General features: G+C 46.7%; 1 non-coding gene and 1 pseudogene across 1 annotated transcript; one reads left to right on the top strand and one right to left on the bottom strand.

Annotated features, from left to right (window-relative positions):
• Positions 1–1,274: 1,274 nt before the first annotated feature.
• LOC148812611 (uncharacterized) lies at positions 1,275–7,660 on the bottom strand (annotated as a pseudogene).
• trnae-cuc (transfer RNA glutamic acid (anticodon CUC)) lies at positions 4,323–4,394 on the top strand. Its single transcript has one exon. It is a non-coding gene; the product is annotated as a tRNA-Glu (tRNA).
• Positions 7,661–20,021: the final 12,361 nt, after the last annotated feature.

Here is a 20,021-nt window from a genome sequence, read left to right on the forward strand (position 1 = left end):
GACTGGCATGTTTGACAACGAGTAAATAAGAGAAAGGCGAAACGAGAATTCACCATCACTTTCTGCATGTTTACTGTGACCTGTCCTGATCATGAGAAGTCTCAGACGCGTCTCTTCACCAGACAGTTTAATCCAGCAGTTCTACATGGGACCGGTGTGAGAGTATGTGGGTAACAGTGATGGCTCTCTCTGCTGTACTGCTGTGGCCCTCCCTCCTGATGACAGAATCGTCTCACACTTCACCTTCACAGACACAAGCTCCATGTGTTTGTGGTGAAATTGTGGGTCTGTTGGTGTAAAGGTTTATTATTGAGCTTGTTGAACTGATCTCGAAGGCCACTTTAATTTCAGTTGCGTCTGACATTTTGAGTGAAATTGTAGTTTTGTTGGTTTAAATGTGCTGTTTCTTTGACTAGCTGGCTTGTTTAGCTGATATTTGTATTTACTCCTCCTGAAGTAAATATTAAGTGTTTTTTTAAAGAAATTGTAGGATACCAGTGTGTCGAAGTGGCTCCGGCTCATGTCAGATCCAGGGCTGATAGAAACAGTGTGATCAATAAATGAACGAAAAACCGATTCGCACGTTTGCTGCACTTCCGCTGAACAGAGATGACGTTTTCAAACTGTCTATATTGGAGGTTTGCATCACCGCTGCTAAAATCGACAAACAATGTCGTAAAAACGTGTTTTCGAGGTTTACTTCGGTTCAGATGACACCTCAAATACAGTAATATGGTATCAAAATAAGTGACAGGAAATACGCTGTGCTGAAGCTCTGTATGATGACGTGTTCTTGCAGGTTTATTTGACTTCAGGTAATGAAAGTTTTATAAACACTTATTTCGGAGGCGTGTTTCACTCCAGGGGAAGTGAGCAGAAACTAACCCAAAGAAATGCAAGAACAGGGCGTACAGATGCGTTATGAAAGGGTGTTCTGGATGTGTGACTCAAAAACAACGATATAAAAACTGAAAACAGGAGATCCGCAGGTTGTCCGTTAAACCTTGAAGTTTATTAAGTAGTGATCAGCAGTAACTTACTGGTTTGCCCCGGTTCTTGTCTTCCAGTTCAGGACTTTTGCTGGGGAATGAGTGTGGTCTGTGGGCTCTGGCGGGAACAGTCACACTGCGGGGACGGGGGTATCCTGTTCCTGCTCTGATGTTCTCTCCTGGAACCTCCATTAACTTTCGATCTCAAGAAAAGAGAGTGATTGATTGGCTTGAGTGCCTTGTGAAATTCTCGGGGCTCGACCCCGTGTTTCGGCTGCGATGCCGTCAAGCGATCATCTGCTGTGGTGTCCCCATGTGACTGCGTGTGCCCTTGTCACTGCTGTGTGTGACGGTGGATTCCTCTCCGTCGCCCCTCAGGCGTTCCTGGATCCGGAGCCTCTGTCTCCTGGGTCTCCTCTCCGTGGTGCAAATGGACTGTAAAGAGTGCGCTGGAGAGGATTGAGCTGCTGCGGTGAAGGAGTGTGAGATGTGCTGAGTGTGAGACTGACGAGTGCAGGCGAGCAACGGCTCTCGCCTTCCTCCCGAACTTCGGTTTGAAACCTCATGAACGCTCTTGGCAAGGTCAGTCAGTCGGTGTCCTTAAATGTTTTGATTACCTGTTATTCCTCTCATTGTCAAGGCAGGGGTGTTGAGTTCCGCCCGTCTTCGGCACGTTCAGAGAGACCGACCCTGTGAGCGCACGGGGGAGAGAGAGGAGGAGCAGGCCCCACTTCCAGCCTCTCGCTCTTTCACAGCCCCGTACCTGAGGATCAGAGCGTCTCTCGTCAGCAGTGCCTCGCGCCTGCAGGTGACTGAAGTGTGCTTTTATATACAGGTGAGAGAGAGTGCACAAGAATCGTCAGAAGTCAACACCGTTCATTAGAGATGGATGATGTCCAAGGTCACCCAGAAATAGAGCACAACAGGTCACTCAGAGGAAAGGTATTTTTCATTTTTCACCGGCCTATGGATCTACCAAGTACAGACGCCAGACAAAAAATATTGAAATGCAATTTGAAATTCGCACTGACGTGTTGAGAACTGTTCTTGAAGCGGCTGTTCCTTAGAAGTGTTTGATCTGCGTTCAGATCTTCTGCTAAGGAGATGTGGTCAGGAAGGGCAGCGACGCCTTCTCTCGTCTGACTGTTGTGTCTGCAAACCCTGAGGTGTCCTGCGGTCTTTATAATCTATAACCACACTTTCCCCTGTGGACATTAAATCATCTCAGTCGCAGCAGGATGCCGATTGATTTGAAAGGCAGCTTTATCCCGACAGCATGAGAGAGAGGTCAACATCAGTCTGGCTGGAGGTCTGGTGAAAGGAAAGCTTTGAATTTAGAGAATTTAAAATGATTTTTGTAGATTTTAAAACTAAAGGGATTGAGTAGAACTAAGTTATTATTTTATTTCAGTTGAACTATTAGGAACAGTTATTTTACGAAACCCAAACATTATTCTGTGTTTTGGTTTACTCGAGATTTAACGCAAGATAGAGTTTCCTGCAGGAGTTCTCGGGCGGTGCGGAATATGTTCAGTGTCCTGCAGTCCAGGCTCTCACTACGGAGCTCGCCACTTTGACGTCTTGAGCGATTTTTCTCAGCCTCTGGTTTCTCTCCCTCACGATCCTGCGCTCCTCCGGCAGCAGTTTCTCGTTGTTGGCGATCTTGGCGAGGATCTCGGCGTGCTGTTTCATCTTGTGCAGCTCGGCGATGCGGGCCTCCTCTTCCTCGTTTCGGATGAGCAGCTCGATGTAGGCGGCCGTGGACAGAGCGTTGGGCTTCAGGGCGATCTCCTCCAGCCTCGCCAGGCAGTTGGAGGACAGCCTGATCAGCTGCATGATCCGATCCTCGTTCGTCTCAAAGTCCATTTCGATTTTCTCAAGCATCTCCTTCGTCGACATGAATTTGCCGGAAGCTTTAATGAAGTTGTCCTTGAGTTCTTTGACTGTTTTCATGATCTTGACCACTTCGTACTCCCACATCGTCATCTCGGATATGTGAGCGGAGTAGTGGCAGTTACCTGGACAGATCACAGTGTCCAGCGTCATCCATGACGACGCAGAGACTGATTTCTCCTGGTGTGGGAAGGAAACATCCTGAATGGCACAAAACCAGACAGTTGTTGCAGTTTGTTGAGAGATGCTTGGTGTTTTTCCGTTTCGGCACCAGCTCCTCGATCTCCGTCTCAAGTTCTTGTTCTGCTCCATGTTGGCCTGCTCGTTTTCCAGACATGCCTTCATCTTCTTCATTTCGCTCAGCTTCGCCAACCCGGCCAAGATCTGAGGCAACAGCCTCGCCATCGCCATCTCCAGCCTCTCGCGCTCCTCCAGGACTTTCTTTGTCAGCGTCAGGTCCTTCACCAGCTTCAGGTCTTCTCCAACGTTTGGAAAAACCTCTTCAGCTGCTTCACGTTGTTCGTCCAGACGATTTTCTCCAGCTTGTTCTCGTCCTCTTCCTCGTCGTCGCTCCCGGAGCCCTCCCCGTTGGAATCGATGTCGGGCCTCTCGTTTTGCGTGTAAAGGGCGGAGTTGTTAAATTCGAAGTGCGTCGCTTTGCCCTTCCGGTTCTTGCGGCAGGGCAGGCCCGCGGCTTCGATGGCGCCCAGGACGGGGATGTCCTTCCCGTCTACAAACGTGACGAGGATGTTCTCGGCGATGTCCTTCCCGAAGATGGAGAGGATGGAGTTGAAGACATACCGCTGGATGGAGGTCAGCCACACCAGAGACGCCTGGACCACGAAGCACACGGTATCGATGTGGTCCACACTTCACCTGCTCTGTGATCAGCTTGTCCTGAGAGAGTCCCCGCGTGTCTCCGAACCCCGGGGTGTCGATGAACGTGAGGGAGTAGGGGATGACGAATCCCTTCTGGTTGTGGAGCTCGTAGGACGTCACGATGGAGGTCTGACTCTCCGCCTGCGAGCGCTTGGTCTCCTCGTGGATCAGCTTGAATCGAAACCGATCCTCCCACTGCACGCCCAGGATGTAATTGATCATCGCGTTGATGAGGGTGGTCTTCCCTGCCCCCGTGGCCCCCAGAAGGATGATGACCTTATTGTTCCCTTCTACTTTCCTGCCGAACGTGAAGCGCCCACAGAGGAAGCTCGCCTCCACATTCATAGCGGATGCCTTGTCCTCCGTGGCGTCGGACGGAATGATTTGGAAATCTGTATTCGGCTGAGGACGCACGTCGATGTCTTTCTGCAGCGTCTCGGCGTCCCATAACGTGATTCCTGCGGGGAGACAAAAAATAGAAAAGGTGTTAATGGGGCTTTGCAAGCTTGTCGCACTACAGGGAGTGATCTTTCAGCTGTACGGTCAAGTGTCCCTGTAGCGTCCCTGGTGGTCTAGTGGTCAGGATTCGGCGCTCTCAACGCCGCGGCCCGGGTTCGATTCCCGGTCAGGGAATGTCAATACTCTTCTGGGGTGGAGCGGTGGCTCTGTGGCTGAGGATCTGTTCCTCTGGCTGGAAGGTTGCCGGTTCAAATCCCACGGCCAGCAGAGGAATCCTACTCCGTTGGAACCCTGATCAAGGCCCTTCACCCCAACTGCTCCAGGGGCGCTGTACAATGCCTGACCCTGCACTCTGACCCCCAGCTTCTCTCCCTGTCTGTGTGTCTGTCTCATGGAGAGCAAGCTAATGCAAGAAATTGTATAGGGGCAATAAAGCAACATGATCACATTATTATAAATCATAATCAATGCGACAGATATAAGTGCAAGGCGAGGCATCCTGACCACGAGGATGAGGCTGAAGCCCCACCACTGATGCAGCCCTCCAGTGAGAGACTTTGGTTCAACAGGCCCGTTGGGTTGTACACAAGCATTTAGTCACTGATCACTGATCGAGGGTGTGATGGGAGCATCTGAGATTCACATTCCCTGAAGGGCAGACGGGAGATTTGGGCTGCCCGACGCCAGACATAGGAACAGATGACGAGTGACTGCTTGCCAATTCCACTGGGTGAACAGAAGGATTTATTAGCAAGTGATAAGAATGAGGAACTCAGAGCAGTTTCAGTGGGATCGGGCTTCAATGCAAGCGTCCAGTTCTTCTGGTCCTTTTGTCACGACTGAAACAACGAGGATGAAAAACAAACACCGGCCAGAGCAATAGGAGCCAGTTGGACTTTCCACTGTGGGTTAACGCTAGGGGACGACACTGCACCAGACTGGAGCCAGATGGAGTGTCCGCTGTGGGTTAACACTAGGGGACGACACTGCACCAGACTGGAGCCAGATGGAGTGTCCACTGTGGGTTAACGCTAGGGGACGACACTGCACCAGACTGGAGCCAGATGGAGTGTCCACTGTGGGTTAACGCTAGGGGACGACACTGCACCAGACTGGAGCCAGATGGAGTGTCCACTGTGGGTTAACGCTAGGGGACGACACTGCACCAGACTGGAGCCAGATGGAGTGTCCACTGTGGGTTAACGCTAGGGGTCGACACGGCACCAGACTGGAGCCAGATGGAGTGTCCACTGTGGGTTAACGCTAGGGGACGACACTGCACCAGACTGGAGCCAGATGGAGTGTCCACTGTGGGTTAACGCTAGGGGACGACACTGCACCAGACTGGAGCCAGATGGAGTGTCCACTGTGGGTTAACGCTAGGGGACGACACTGCACCAGACTGGAGCCAGATGGAGTGTCCACTGTGGGTTAACGCTAGGGGACGACACTGCACCAGACTGGAGCCAGATGGAGTGTCCACTGTGGGTTAACGCTAGGGGACGACACTGTACCAGACTGGAGCCAGATGGAGTGTCCACTGTGGGTTAACGCTAGGGGACGACACGACACCAGACTGGAGCCAGATGGAGTGTCCACTGTGGGTTAACGCTAGGGGACGACACTGCACCAGACTGGAGCCAGATGGAGTTTCCACTGTGGGTTACAGTTAGGGGACGACACGACACCAGACTGGAGCCAGATGCGTATGACTGGAAGCTGTGGAGGAAGTGACCTTATCATTGACACTCTGTCTCTGGGAACACCAAGGACTGTGAACGTGGGGGTGCAGTGCCTGACGACAGAAGAGGAGCTCAGTTGTGCCAGGCCTCCAGGGAGGGACAAAGTCCTAGGAAGGAGCCAGACTACCAGGCAGCATGGCAACCAATAGGATTCAGTAGTGTTCTGCAGAGTGGGGAGAGGGAGACATTGAAGGAGTTGCGTCTTTGATGTGTAAAACTTATCAAAATCTAAAGAGGGCTCATACAGCTCAGCTCAGTATAGCTCTCACCTGGAATCTGTCATAGAGCTGAAAGACAGTTCACCTCAGTGTGAGTCTCTCACCTGGAATCAGTGTGTCTGTCAGGGTCATACAGCTGGAGACAGGTCACCTCAGTGTGAATTTTTCACCTGGAATCAGTGTGTCTGTCAGGGTCATACAGAATCCTCAGCTGGATCAAACGAACGCATGACCCCAAACTGTCTGGATAGTTTCTGTAAAAACGTTTTCTAAACCTTGGAGTTGTACAGTTTTAGGCGCTTTGTGATTGTGTTCTCTCACAGAAGATAGAAAACAAGTCTCTCATAAATTCCCATAGGAATTAGAGCCATGATCGGATCAAGGATAGGATCGGAGCCATGCTCCTCGCCAGCTCTCCCTTCTCTGTATCCAGCCAGTGTTGAAGCTGATACCGGAGGCACTGCTGTACACAGAGAGGGGTGGGAGGGGGGAACAAGCTGATACCCTGGCTTCTCTCCAGACACAGCTAGGTGAGCTCCTCCAGTCAGGACAGGAGGCTCTACTGTACACAGAGAGGGGCGGGGGTGGGGAACAAGCTGCACAGCCCTGTTGTTGAAGCTGATACCCTTTAACTGATGACTTCCAGTCAGCAGCAGGGGCAGTTGATCACTCAGGATGCAGAAAGCAGAACAGGACACCCAGTTATCTGAAAATGTTACTTTATTAAAACTTCTACAAAAAGATTCACGACAAGAACCAGACGAACCCGAGAGCCTTCGACACGCCAGCGCCGCCCAGAGGCAGCGCGAGGATCGCAGACAGGGAACGCACCAACGTCTCCATATATTAGTGTAACAATCTGTCCCGTACGCTATGTACAACATTAGTAGTCGGTGAAGAAGAAGAAAAAAAACACAGAGACATCCAGTGTGTCACGATAGCAGTACCTACAGCGCCCATGCCCCTGGGGTAGTATTCACCCCTCTGCCCCGCCGTCCTCACCCCTAAACCTCAACGCTGGCCGGCCGAGCCCCCCGTCCCCCAGAACGCCCTGGACTGACTCCACCTGCTCCTGTCCTGCTCCACACAGCGGCGCCCCCTGTAGCTGGAGGTGTGACACCGCGGGGCCGAGCACAGCGGCGCCCCCTGTGGCCGGAGGTGTGACACAGCGGGGCTGAACCCCCACCCCCTGCTCGACACGGCTCCGCCCGCTCTCAAACTGGTGGGGCAAAAGTTTCTAGCACCTTCTGTGCTCCCCTGTTCCCTCCGACACCCCGCCAGCTCCCAGAGCATTCCCCTGCCTCCAGCAGCCACCTTCCGGACCGGGCTTGGCGGACGACTGCAGAACCGGCGCTCGGGGGGAGCCGGGCCGCGTCACGACTGCGGGGGCCACGATCGCAGCCAGTTTCACATCGATCGCCGTTCCGTGGGCGACCTGTTTGTTCTGTAGTGTGAACAACGACACGCACGCGCACGACATGAGAGATCATTAAAACAGACAGACGTGAGGACGTGGATTAGAGAACCTCCGCGCACACACGCCGAGCGAGCAGCAGAGTCATTACTCCTCCCCGCCGTTAGTGACGCAGGTCCGCTTGTCCACGAGCCGCTGAGGCCCAATCACGCGGCCCTCGCGTCTCTCCTGCACACCGGGGCGCAGAGACGAGGAGCCGGAACCCCAAAACTGTTCTCCTGGTCTAACAGGACTGGACCTGAACCACTGGACCAGCGAGACTGGACCTGAACCACCAAACCAGCTGTCCTCCTGGTCTAACAGAACTGGACAGTGTGCTGACCTGGGTCAGTCACAGCGAATGGATCAGGAGCGATTGATTACATGGAGATACTGACCAGGTCCAGTCACAGTGAATTGATCAGGAGCGATCGATCACATGGAGATACTGACCAGGGCCAGTCACAGTGAATGGATCAGAAGTGATCGATCACATGGAGATACTGACCAGGGCCAGTCACAGTAAATTGAACGCCACCGGGGGCGCACAAGAGGCTCAGCCCTCAGGGCCGCCGCCCTCCAAGCCCACAGAGGACATCCTGCCCCGCGAGAGTCCGCAGGCCGGAGCCGCTCCTGCTGCACCATGTTCATGGCGTCCTCCAGCAGGAAGCGCTGGATTGCTGGGAAGGACGGCCGCTTCCTGGACTCCCGGCCCCAGCAGCTCAGCATCAGCTCGTACAGGCCCTGCGGACACACCTCCGGCCGGGACAGGTACAGCTGGGGACAGGATAGAGAGAGAGACGGGTGAGTCTGCAGGACAGGAGATGGGAGAGAGACGGGTGAGTCTGCAGGACAGGAGATGGGAGAGAGAAGAGAGGGGTGAGCCTGCAGGACAGGAGAGAGGAGAGAGACTGGTCAGTCTGTGAGACAGGTACACCTGGAGAGAGAGAGACAGGTCAGCCTGCAGGACAGGAATGAGCAGAGAGACAGGTCAGCCTGCAGGACAGGAATGAGCAGAGAGACAGGTCAGCCTGCAGGACAGGAATGAGCAGAGAGACAGGTCAGCCTGCAGGACAGGAGACGGGAGAGAGAAAGGTCAGCCTGTATGACCTGTAATGAAAAAGTTGAATTGAATTGGATTTGTAAACTTGCTCAGGTATAACCAATCACCTTACAGATCACACAACAAACTAATTGGCTCCCAGCTGTGATCAGCTGTGGTGATTTTGATTAGTTCAGAATAGAAGCAGCTGTTTCTAGAGGATTCCACTGCTTGGAAGTGCATTTCAAAGCAAAGACTCCACTATGGGCAGAAAGGTGCTTCCAAAAGAGCTTCGAGATGAAGTTGTGGAAAGACACAAGTCAGGAGACGGGTATAAAAAGAGATCAAGGGCTTGAGGTGACCCATGGAGCACAGTCAAGAGCATCATTAAGAAGTGGAAGGCGTGTGGCACCACCCAGAACTTCCCTAGATCAGGCCGACCCCCCAAACTGGAGGACCGAGCAAGAGGGAGACGGACCAGAGAGGCTACCAAGAGGCTGGTGGCAACCTTGAACGAGCTGTAGGCCTCTATGGCCAAGACTAGTCATTGTGATAGACAAGCAATAGGTATATTCCCTGCTGAAAAGAGAAGAAAGACACACCTGAGGAAGGCTCCACAGCCGAAACGTTGCGTTTCTTTCTTCTCTTTTCAGCAGGGAATAAACCTACTACTTGTTCCTTTGCAGCCTACGCGTGCTGACGCAGCTCCCCACCTGAACTACTGGTGTGCATGTGACAACAATATCACAAGCGCTCCACGAATCCGGCCCGTACAGGAGGGTGGCAAGAAGCCATCGAGCCTCATTTATGTTTTCCTAAATAGCGCCTTAAAGATTCTGTGGCCAAGTGGCAAAAGGTGCTGTGGTCAGATGAGACCAAAATCAAATTTTGGGCGGAACGCAAATCTGTATATCTGGCAAAAACCCAATACACCTTCCCTTCCAAAGAACACCATTCCTACAGTAAAGCACTAGGGTGACAGCATCCTGTTGTGTAATTACAACAATTCTGTAAGGAGGAACGGGCAAATATTCCTCCCTCTAGGTGTGCAAAGCTGGCAGAGATGTATCCAAACAGACTCAAAGCTGTAATTCAAGCAAAAGGTGCTTCCTGCAAGTATTAACTCAGGGGGGTGTTCTCTTATCCAACCCAGTTATTCCACTTTTTAATTTTTTTTTCCAGAAATTTTGCTTTCTTTTTTCACTTGGATGTTGCAAGGTACAATTTGTAAATAAATCTGGAAAAAGTCTGGTTTTATTGGTCGTCTTTCTGGATTTTAGGGCAATAAAAGGTGAACATTTTGAAGGGAGTGGTGACTTTCTGTACCCACTGCATATGATAATTAGAGTACAAATGCAATGACTCTACAGTATGTTAAAGAACTGGAACTTATAGCAATTGGCTAAAACAAACATGGATCCCTCCTTAATCATAAAAATGTGCTGTTCTGATATTAACAAAGCTGCAGCACAGTGCTTGTAACTGTCCCACGAAAAAATATTGTAGTGTTCTGAACCTGTTCTGCTGTGTTTTCACTGTTGCTCCACAGCATTTACGTTAATAAGGTGGCACTCATGAAGATTAATCAGATAGAGGTAAGGGGGCTTAGTGGGATGAGCTATTACAGAAACACAGTGAAGGTTGCCAAGCTTGTGTTTTTGCTACGAGAAAAGAAAAAAAACATACTCACGTAAACACTCCGACCAAATTTATTCACCAAAAACTGCAAGATAGGACAGTTAAAAAAGCTCAGCTGTCTCCTCTATGAACAGTTTGGTAGAAACACTCATAGATGTGGGATCTTATCCTTCGCTTCTGGCGTTTCTGATAGATGGCGATTTAGAACCCCTGACAAACACATTCAAGTAAGCCTCAAGATGCGGACCGTATAGAAGTTCAAAGAGGACCTGACAACCTATAAATCCCTTCTGTTAAAGATCCTGGCGATGGGGAAACCCTGCTGAAATCCCTAAATCCACACTTATTTTTCACGGGGACGGGCAAGATGTCGATAATCCATTGAGCAACAGCTGTGAACAGCACGCCTTTCTGATACGAGACTGAGCGCCGTCAACAGACAACAATTTCACTAACATCAGACTCGCCCGTTTGTCTCTGGGGCTGGACTGACAGGAACTGTACTCACTCGCGCGTGACCCATCAGAGCAATTGATGCTCTTGTGTTCGGCAATCGATAAAGACAGTTCTGCACACTTGCAGCACGAGACCAGACGCTGTCCACTCCACAGATTTAACTTTCAGCCTTTGATCTGGACAGAGACGTGAGCCGTCTTTCCCAGGAAGATAAAGTTCGGGAAATACATTGGGCATGCTTCCTCGATGCGGTTGTGACAGCACTAACCTGTTCGCTTCAGCAGCAGATGGAAACCACAGAGCAGACTGGTCGCTATGTCTGGCCTTGGGAGGTCAGGGGACACTGCGAGCTGTGTGGAGGATTACTGGACATCTCTGGTTCTACAAGGCTGCACTTGGTGAGAGTCTTGCCTTTCTGGGACCGTCTCTATGGGGGTCAGACATATTAGCAGGCAGTCCTCCACTGGAGTTCCCTCGGGCTCTATACCTGGCCATATTCTTAGATGAACTGAGGTGCGTTTTTATCTCTGGGTTGAAAATATTTTGCAATATTTCTTGCAATCTAAATCTGACTTTGAAGTGGCTACCACCAGGGACACAACTCGTACTGCCAATGTTAGGCATCGGATAAAAACCACCCCCCCCACCCCCCAAAAATCCAACCATTGCCACTGAGGGAGTTCAAAATGAGAGCTGTGACAAAATAAAACACCAGGGAGTCCTTTCTGATCTCGCTTTGACATCAGCGACGCATGCCCACATCATCAGCACAAGAGGAAGTGAGGGCAATTTCACAGCTGTGTCCTGTACTGTGAATGCCTGCTGGGAAGAAATCAGCATTTGCTTTTGCCATGCCCAGAATGGACTACTGTCCTGTCCTCCCTGCTGGAGCTAAACTTTAGTACGTCCACGATTCTGCAGCTCATGTTTTTTAACCTAGACTTGTATGGTTTTATGCATTTGGTTTAAGTCCTGACATTACTGTTTCACCATACATTCATCTTCTAAGTGGTTTTTCCCCAGTAGAGGGTCATGGGGGAGCTGGAGCCTGTCCTAACAAGCAACAGGCGCACGGCAGGACACACCCTGGATGGGACACCAGTCCATCACAGATTATACACAGACAGAAACACACACACACACTGACACCAGGACCAATTGTCCCAGAAGCTAGTTAACCTCGCAGTATGTCTTTGGACTATGGGGAACAAACAGAGCAGCTGGAGGAAACCTGGGGAGAACATGCAAACTCCACCCCGATAGTACCTGTTATCTGGAACTGAACCCAGGGCCCCAGCGCTGCCAGCTTTTGTTTTTACCAACATTTTTTGTAATCTAAAAGTTGTTTTATAAAATAAAGACTAATTAACAGACTGCCCCTCTGCTCCCAAGTGAAACACTGCAACCCAGCTGTCTAGAACACAGGCAACAATGCTGCCTCAAGTTACACAAAAGAAGGGCATTTTTTCTTTTCTGTCTGAAAGTAAACCAAAAGCTTTTTCAGTTTTAATCAACACATGAAATACTTTAGACTGGGTGTCTTCTGAAACAAGATAAAAGAACTCAACAACAACACATAGACAGAGATATTTTACTACGATATTTTTTTAAAAGTCTGTATTAATAAAATGCTTTTTTTTCAAATTCCACCAGCTGGTGGCATTATTGTTGCTCTATTGATAATCCATTATCTCACTGGCCTTTTGTCTTACTTCAATGGAATAAGCATACAAACAACACAAATACTCCTTCATTACATTCACTTACAAAAATACACTATCTGCACTACAAAGTTACGTAACCCACCTATCGATTTGCCTCTTACCACACAATCAGGCTACTGTTTTCACACCATTGAACTGATACAACTTGCATGGAATTTTGATCACCTCGGAATAAAAACATCTTTTTGCTCCTTGGTAGTTTAGTAAGTAAACAGTTTTAAAATGACCATTTAAAAGGAATTACAGACTGATAATAAGAACTATATATGGTGAGAAACAGAACTCGCTGCCTTTCTGCTCTATTACAGCTCTGAAGTGCTTTGATTTTGTCTTGAGAAAGGGAGAGCATAATTCATTGAAATACAACATCAAAAGGAAACCAGTGCTTTTGTAGAGTGACAGTACGCTTGACCGTCTGTGAGAAAAACATATGGGCTAATTCAAATCTACAAATCAGTTATGCATTGCTCATTAAAGAAAGTGTAATCTTCCTCTAAAAAGGGCTTCATGACGGTTCCAAAATTCTACTTTTTACTGGATAAAGTGGTTCCATATTGTTTCTGTTGTTGTTAATGATACCATGTTGTCATTACTTTAAAAACAACAAGCAAAATTAATAAAGCAGAACTGTTAATTGAATCACAAAACCTGTTTTGTTTGCACCACGCAATTGGTAGAATACAGACACCGACGTCGTTCATGACAAACAAGATTTAACAGTTAATTTCTATTCATGTATTTTGGCTCTCAATATTGTCTGCAGTGAACTCACTTTTTGTTGTTGTTGTTACTTCTCAGAGCTTGTCCTGTGGCAGTATCAAAGGTAAAAAGCAGATCTACCCTGCTAGTAGTGCACCATCTTCCATCCAGAATTAAAATACTTCCTGAAGCCTGGTCTTCCTCATTTTCTCCTTTGTGTCTGCCCATGCTTAAGTCCTGTGAACTTCGACTACTGCAGTGTCCCCATCGAAGAGGAAGCTGGAAACAGCCATGCTGTTCAATTGCTTTTGCATCTGAAACTGCTGTGTAACAATCTGTTTTCAGTGTTTACACACCTATTTCTATTCCAAACAGCCTCTTGACTTCACTCTTCTGTTCTTTTACCTGTCCTATACCTGCGCACAAAGCTGCATGACAGTAGGATTGTTGTCCCCACCCAGAGCCCACACTGGGGTATTCAGCAGTCCTGCAGAAGTACAGGATCTGATCTCCTTTCATAAATAAAAGAGTTTCGCTCCTAATAAAAAGCTGTTTTACTGCCGCCATATTTGACTTCAAAGATGAGCCAATAAAAGTAAATAAAAAAGAATCACAAGTACAATATAATAAAACCTCATCTGAGTTCTGATTAGGCCAAGGCTTGAGCAGCTGACCAGCAACATAATTGTGCATTTACTAAAATAATACATTTAACAGGCACAGCAAATTTCTCCTGAATCTCTCGTCGTACTGCTGTTGTTCGGACGGACAAAATACAGCCTGCACCCACTATCCAAAATCAGTCGGTCATATAATCTACAGAGCGTAATCAGCTACACATTATATCACTTAAAATACACCAAATTAAAAGTAAAAATGGAGCAATAACACAGTTAAAAAATACTAAAGTGTGACAAAGTTAGGCGAGCCAGAATGCTCCCTCTCAGTTTAACATATGCTTGCACAAACTCGGGGCTGTAGAACTAAGCACAGAGGTGTTTTCAGGGTCATGAGAAAAACCTAAACATATGTACCTTACCTTGGTGCCTCAAGTTGTTTCACAGAAGACTGCCGAAGCTTCTGAAACATTTTCTTCAACTTTTCGCAAATTGTAAAAGTCATCCTGAATGCAGTTTAGATTTTCCCCAAACACCCAGAACCAAGAAATAAGCCTTAGAAGGCACACAGGACGTCTGCTTTTGACCGCTCGTCCACACTACACAACTACCAAACTCGGCACCAATCTATCCACAGGCTCTAAGCATAATCAATACGTCAGCAGGCCCAGAACGACACTGGAAGATAGAACCCTCTGAAAGAGAAAAGGGGGACTTGAAGAATTGATCCGAAATTCACAATGTCAGTTAGGAATCGGTCACAAAACGTGTTCAGACAAGTTTGCACAGTTTTTCTGAACGCAAATGTCATTACATGCAGCACTTGGTGCCGTCTCACTGAACGTGAGGACAAGATGATCTCGGCATTATCAGGCAAACAAGAATAAAAAGAAATGACCTAAACAGCCATCTAAAGGAACAAGTAAACGTTTCTTCCAGCTGAAAAGAGAAGAAAACAAACAATGTTTCGGCTGTGGAACCTTCTTCGGGTGTTACTTCTCTTTTCAGCTGGAATAAACCTTTACTTGGTCCTCTGCAGCCTACGCACCCTCACACAGCTCCCTACTGGAACTACTTCAGCCATCTCAAGTAGTTGTATACACCCTAGAAACCAAAACAAAAACACCTAGGTCTCCTGCCGCATCCAAACTGCCTTATTCCGAATTCAGACTCTCAAGTTTAGACACCGAAAGCAAAGGCAGATGTAGATACAATATGAGTTCAGGCGTCTGGTCGCCAACGAAAGGCTGCAAGTTCCCAGACAAGTCTGGGAAAGAACACAGCCGAAAGAACTGTACAACGAACTGAAGGACCTCAACTGGATGGCCGTACACAAGAGACTGGCTACCAGAGAGGTCCTCTACAGACACTAGATCTCCAGGAATCCGCAATGCCCCCGGGACACGTGTTTCATCGAGGAGACTCAGGAGCACGTGTTCTGGAGCTGCCCCTTCGCCAAGGCGGTGTGGGGCAGAATGGACAACACCATGCAACTCCTGGGGACGGGTGCGGTGCTCAGTTACCAGTATATCCTGCTGGGGCTGGCACCTACCGGATTGGACAAGGAGACGCAGTTCTTGATGTGGCTGCTGCTGTCCCTCACAAAAAAAGGCCTGTGGGACGCGAGGAACACTCTCATCCGGCACAACATCAAGTGGGGAGCGAGGGAGCTGGAAGAGAGGATCCTGGCGGACCTCAGAAGGAGGATGAAGCGCGACGTTGCCAAATGGGGTTTCCCCACAGGACATTAATGGACAACAGCAAGTGGTAGGGTTTGGAGGGACTCTCATAATCGCGCAAATCCGCCCACACTTGCAAGGACTCATAACGGACAATCACCGCCGTTCCGCCGTTGTTTTTATTGTGTGGAGTGTTAATATGTGTGAGATGTTTCCTTCTGAGATGTTTTTTTTTGGAATAAGGTATATTTTATAAGGAAAAAAAATGAGTTCAAATGGGGAGCATGCGTCAGCATGCGTAGGCTGCAAAGGAACAAGTAATAGGTTTATTCCATGCTGAAAAAAAGAAGAAAGAGAACACCGTGGAGCCTTCTTCAGGTGTGAGAGAGACAGGGCAGTCAGCCCTGTAGAGATGTAGAGAGAGGAGGAGTGAGAGGCGGGAGCAGGGGACAGAAAGAGAGGCCAGTCAAGAGGTGTGAAGTCAGAATGGGTGCAAAGAGGTGTGAAATGAAACTTCCAATGAATGGAGAAAATTTAGAAGAAGAGTAGTCTGTCGTTAAGAGAAGGGGGTAGGTTTGATCCTAGCTGCAGGATAATTTTGGTTTCGGTATGCTGCTGGAAGAGGTGTGAGTGGGGCCAGCAGGGGGCGCTCTCACCCTGCGGTCCATGTGGGTCCTAATGCCCCAGTATAGTGACGGGGACACTATACCGTAAAACAGGTGCTGTCCTTCGGATGAGACGTAAAACCGAGGTCCTACTGGCTGGGACTGGCGTCCTGGCCAAATTTCTCATTGGCCCTTACCAATCATGGCCTCTTAATAACCCCCCTCTCTGAACTGGCTTCATCACTCTGCTCTCCTCCCCACTGAGAGCTGCTGTGTGGGGAGAGGACTGGAGCATAACCCAGGTGGGGCTGCACACTGGTGGAGGTGGAGGGGATCCCCATGACCTGTAAAGCGCTTTGAGTGGAGTGTCCAGAAAAGCACTATATAAGTGTAAGCAATTATAATCATAATAATAATAATAATAAGTGGCTCCACTTACCTCCGATGTCCATGCCTTACAGCTCCATGACAACAACACAAAGAATGGATGTGAGACTAGGACTAATCCCCCCCAGTGATAAGAGGACCCCAGACAGAGAGGTCATCTGTTCTGGTCCAAAGCTATCGGTCCTGGAAGGCGGACAACACCGAATGTTCTCTGCAGACACGTTGGTCAAAGAAGACAGTAATTAAGTATCATGCTTAGAAGAAAAACGTCTCGCGTTTCATTTGCAATCTCTCTCTCCTGATCCTTGCTATGCTGTAAGATGCGATTCTCGCCCTTGAGGATGCCTACATGCCATATTTGAATCTTGAAATATCCACAAATGCAAAGGATGCCGATTAGTTTATCTGGCTAAAGATCAAAGCAAGACCAAGCCGATTCTAATCAGTTGAAAAAGCAACGCAGTACTTCGCCCGCAGCGTGTTGAAGTTGGGGATGCTAACCTCAGTCCTATTTGCCTACTACAGTGAGGCAGCGAGACTTACATTCTTGTGGAGAAAGTGTAATTGACGCACGCTTTCCATCCTAGACCTACATAGCAAGTGCTTTCTTAGCAGGCAAAATGAAAGCAAGCTATCCAATCGTGAATTATACTCTTACATTTTGAACCATCTTTGGTACGTAGGCTGTATATAGACGGTTTGCGTCGATGCCCTGGAACGGAGGTACGTTTGTCCGGTGTCTATTTGCTGTCTGGCCAGATTTCCCCTTCTGTATGCTACAGATCACATTAAAGTAAATAATAAATAATAAAGTAAATAATAACAACGTAACGTGGTTTTTGGCACGTTTACCTAGGCTGCAGCTACTCCTGCATTATGTTTCATGTAAAAGTCTTAGCTTAGATTTTGTTTGCAAAACACAAGCAAAATCTTTAAATGCAAATAAGAAAAACTAGACACTACCGCAGTCCATACGAGGCCCCCTGCTACACTTTCACTGTTAATTCATTAAAGCCCATATTATCTGTGCTTTCCCTCACGATAAACAACTGCACCTGAATTGACACATCTCTTCTTGCCGAGTCCTTCGCACAACAAACGAAATTCCTCACCGGTCAGAGACAACAATTCTAGTGGAGCATATCCTGTCTTTGACAGGACTTGTTGTGTTTTTAGAGAAACCAACAAGGTCAGTTCTATTCCTTGTGTTTATCACCGTCGGAAATTACTCTCCAGTCAGCTGATTTGTACACCGTGTGTGCAGTTCCTGTGTGAAGGAGATTGTTACTGGTCTTAGTAGTGTTATTACTATTAGTAGTAGTATTAGTATTATTACTAGTATTATCATTATCAGTAGTATTAGTGGAGTATTAGTATTGTTAGTGTTATTATTATAAGCATTAGTATTATCAGTAGTAGTAGTAGTATTAGTAGTAGTATTAGTGTTGTCAGTAGTAGCAGTAGTATTATAAGTAATAGTAGTATTAGTAGTGTAAGTAGTAGTACTATTGTTATCAGTAGTATTTTTAGTGTTAGTAGTAGTAGTATTATCAGTTGTAGTATTAGTAGTATTAGCGTTGTCAGCAGTAGTAGTAGCAGTCGTATTATTAGTGTTATCAGTGGTAGTATTAGTGTTAGTAGTAGTACTATTGTTAGCAGTGGTAGTAGCAGTTGTATTAGTATTATTGTTATCAGAAGTAGTAGTATTAGTGTTAGTAGTAGTACTATTGTTAGCAGTAGTAGTATTAGTGTTAGTAGTAGTACTATTGTTAGCAGTGGTAGTATCGGCGGTTCATTATTACTAGTATTAGTATTAGTGTTAGCAGTAGTATTATTATTGTTATCAGTGGTAGTATTACTGTTAGTAGTAGTACTGTTGTTATCAGTAGTAGTATTATTAGTGTTAGTAGTATTATTGTTATCAGTAGTATTATTAGTGTTAGTAGTAGTACTATTGTTATCAGTAGTATTATTAGTGTTAGTAGTAGTACTATTGTTATCAGCAGTATTATTAGTGTTAGTAGTAGTACTATTGTTAGCAGTAGTAGCAGTATTAGTGTTAGTAGTAGTACTGTTGTTATCAGTAGTAGTACTAGTGTTAGTAGTAGTACTATTGTTATCAGTAGTAGTATTAGTGTTAGTAGTAGTACTGTTGTTATCAGTAGTATTTTTAGTGTTAGTAGTAGTAGTATTATCAGTTGTAGTATTAGTAGTATTAGCGTTGTCAGCAGTAGTAGTAGCAGTCGTATTTTTAGTGTTATCAGTGGTAGTATTAGTGTTAGTAGTAGTACTATTGTTAGCAGTGGTAGTAGCAGTTATATTAGTATTATTGTTATCAGAAGTAGTAGTATTAGTGTTAGTAGTAGTACTATTGTTATCAGCAGTATTATTAGTGTTAGTAGTAGTACTATTGTTAGCAGTAGTAGTAGTATTAGTGTTAGTAGTAGTACTGTTGTTATCAGTAGTAGTACTAGTGTTAGTAGTAGTACTATTGTTATCAGTAGTAGTATTAGTGTTAGTAGTAGTACTGTTGTTATCAGTAGTAGTATTATTAGTGTTAGTAGTATTATTGTTAGCAGCAGTAGTAGTATTAGTGTTAGTAGTAGTCCTGTTGTTATCAGTAGTAGTATTATTAGTGTTAGTAGTATTATTGTTATCAGTAGTATTATTAGTGTTAGTAGTAGTTCTATTGTTATCAGTAGTATTATTAGTGTTAGTAGTAGTACTGTTGTTATCAGTAGTAGTATTAGTGTTAGTAGTAGTACTGTTGTTATCAGTAGTAGTAGTATTAGTGTTAGTAGTAGTACTGTTGTTATCAGTAGTAGTATTAGTGTTAGTAGTAGTACTATTGTTATCAGTAGTAGTATTAGTGTTAGTAGTAGTACTGTTGTTATCAGTAGTAGTATTAGTGTGAGTAGTAGTACTATTGTTAGCAGTAGTAGTAGTATTAGTGTTAGTAGTAGTACTGTTGTTATCAGTAGTATTATTAGTGTTAGTAGTAGTACTGTTGTTATCAGTAGTATTATTAGTGTTAGTAGTAGTACTGTTGTTATCAGCAGTAGTATTAGTGTTAGTAGTAGTACTATTGTTAGCAGTAGTAGTATTAGTGTTAGTAGTAGTACTATTGTTAGCAGTAGTATTATTAGTGTTAGTAGTACTATTGTTATCTGTAGTATTATTAGTGTTAGTAGTAGTACTATTGTTATCAGTAGTAGTATTAGTGTTAGTAGTAGTACTGTTGTTATCAGTAGTAGTATTAGTGTTAGTAGTAGTACTGTTGTTATCAGTAGTATTAATAGTGTTAGTAGTACTATTGTTATCAGCTGTAGTATCGCTGGTTCCTCCCGGGGAGCAGCGGCCTGTTTTTTCCTAGAAACAAACACAGTTCTCTGAAACCTCGAGCGCCACGCGGCAGCAGTGAATCGGCGGAAATTCGCACAACCGCTGAGGGTGCCGGCCGTCCCTGCGCGTGCTGTACTCCGACGCGGTGAGTACCGGCTCGGCGCGTCTCGACTGTGTGATGCCGTGTGTGGGTGCAGGT

The sequence above is a fragment of the Atractosteus spatula genome (assembly GCF_055471065.1).
Source record: "Atractosteus spatula isolate fAtrSpa1 chromosome 10 unlocalized genomic scaffold, fAtrSpa1.hap1 SUPER_10_unloc_2, whole genome shotgun sequence".
NCBI lineage: Eukaryota > Metazoa > Chordata > Actinopteri > Semionotiformes > Lepisosteidae > Atractosteus > Atractosteus spatula.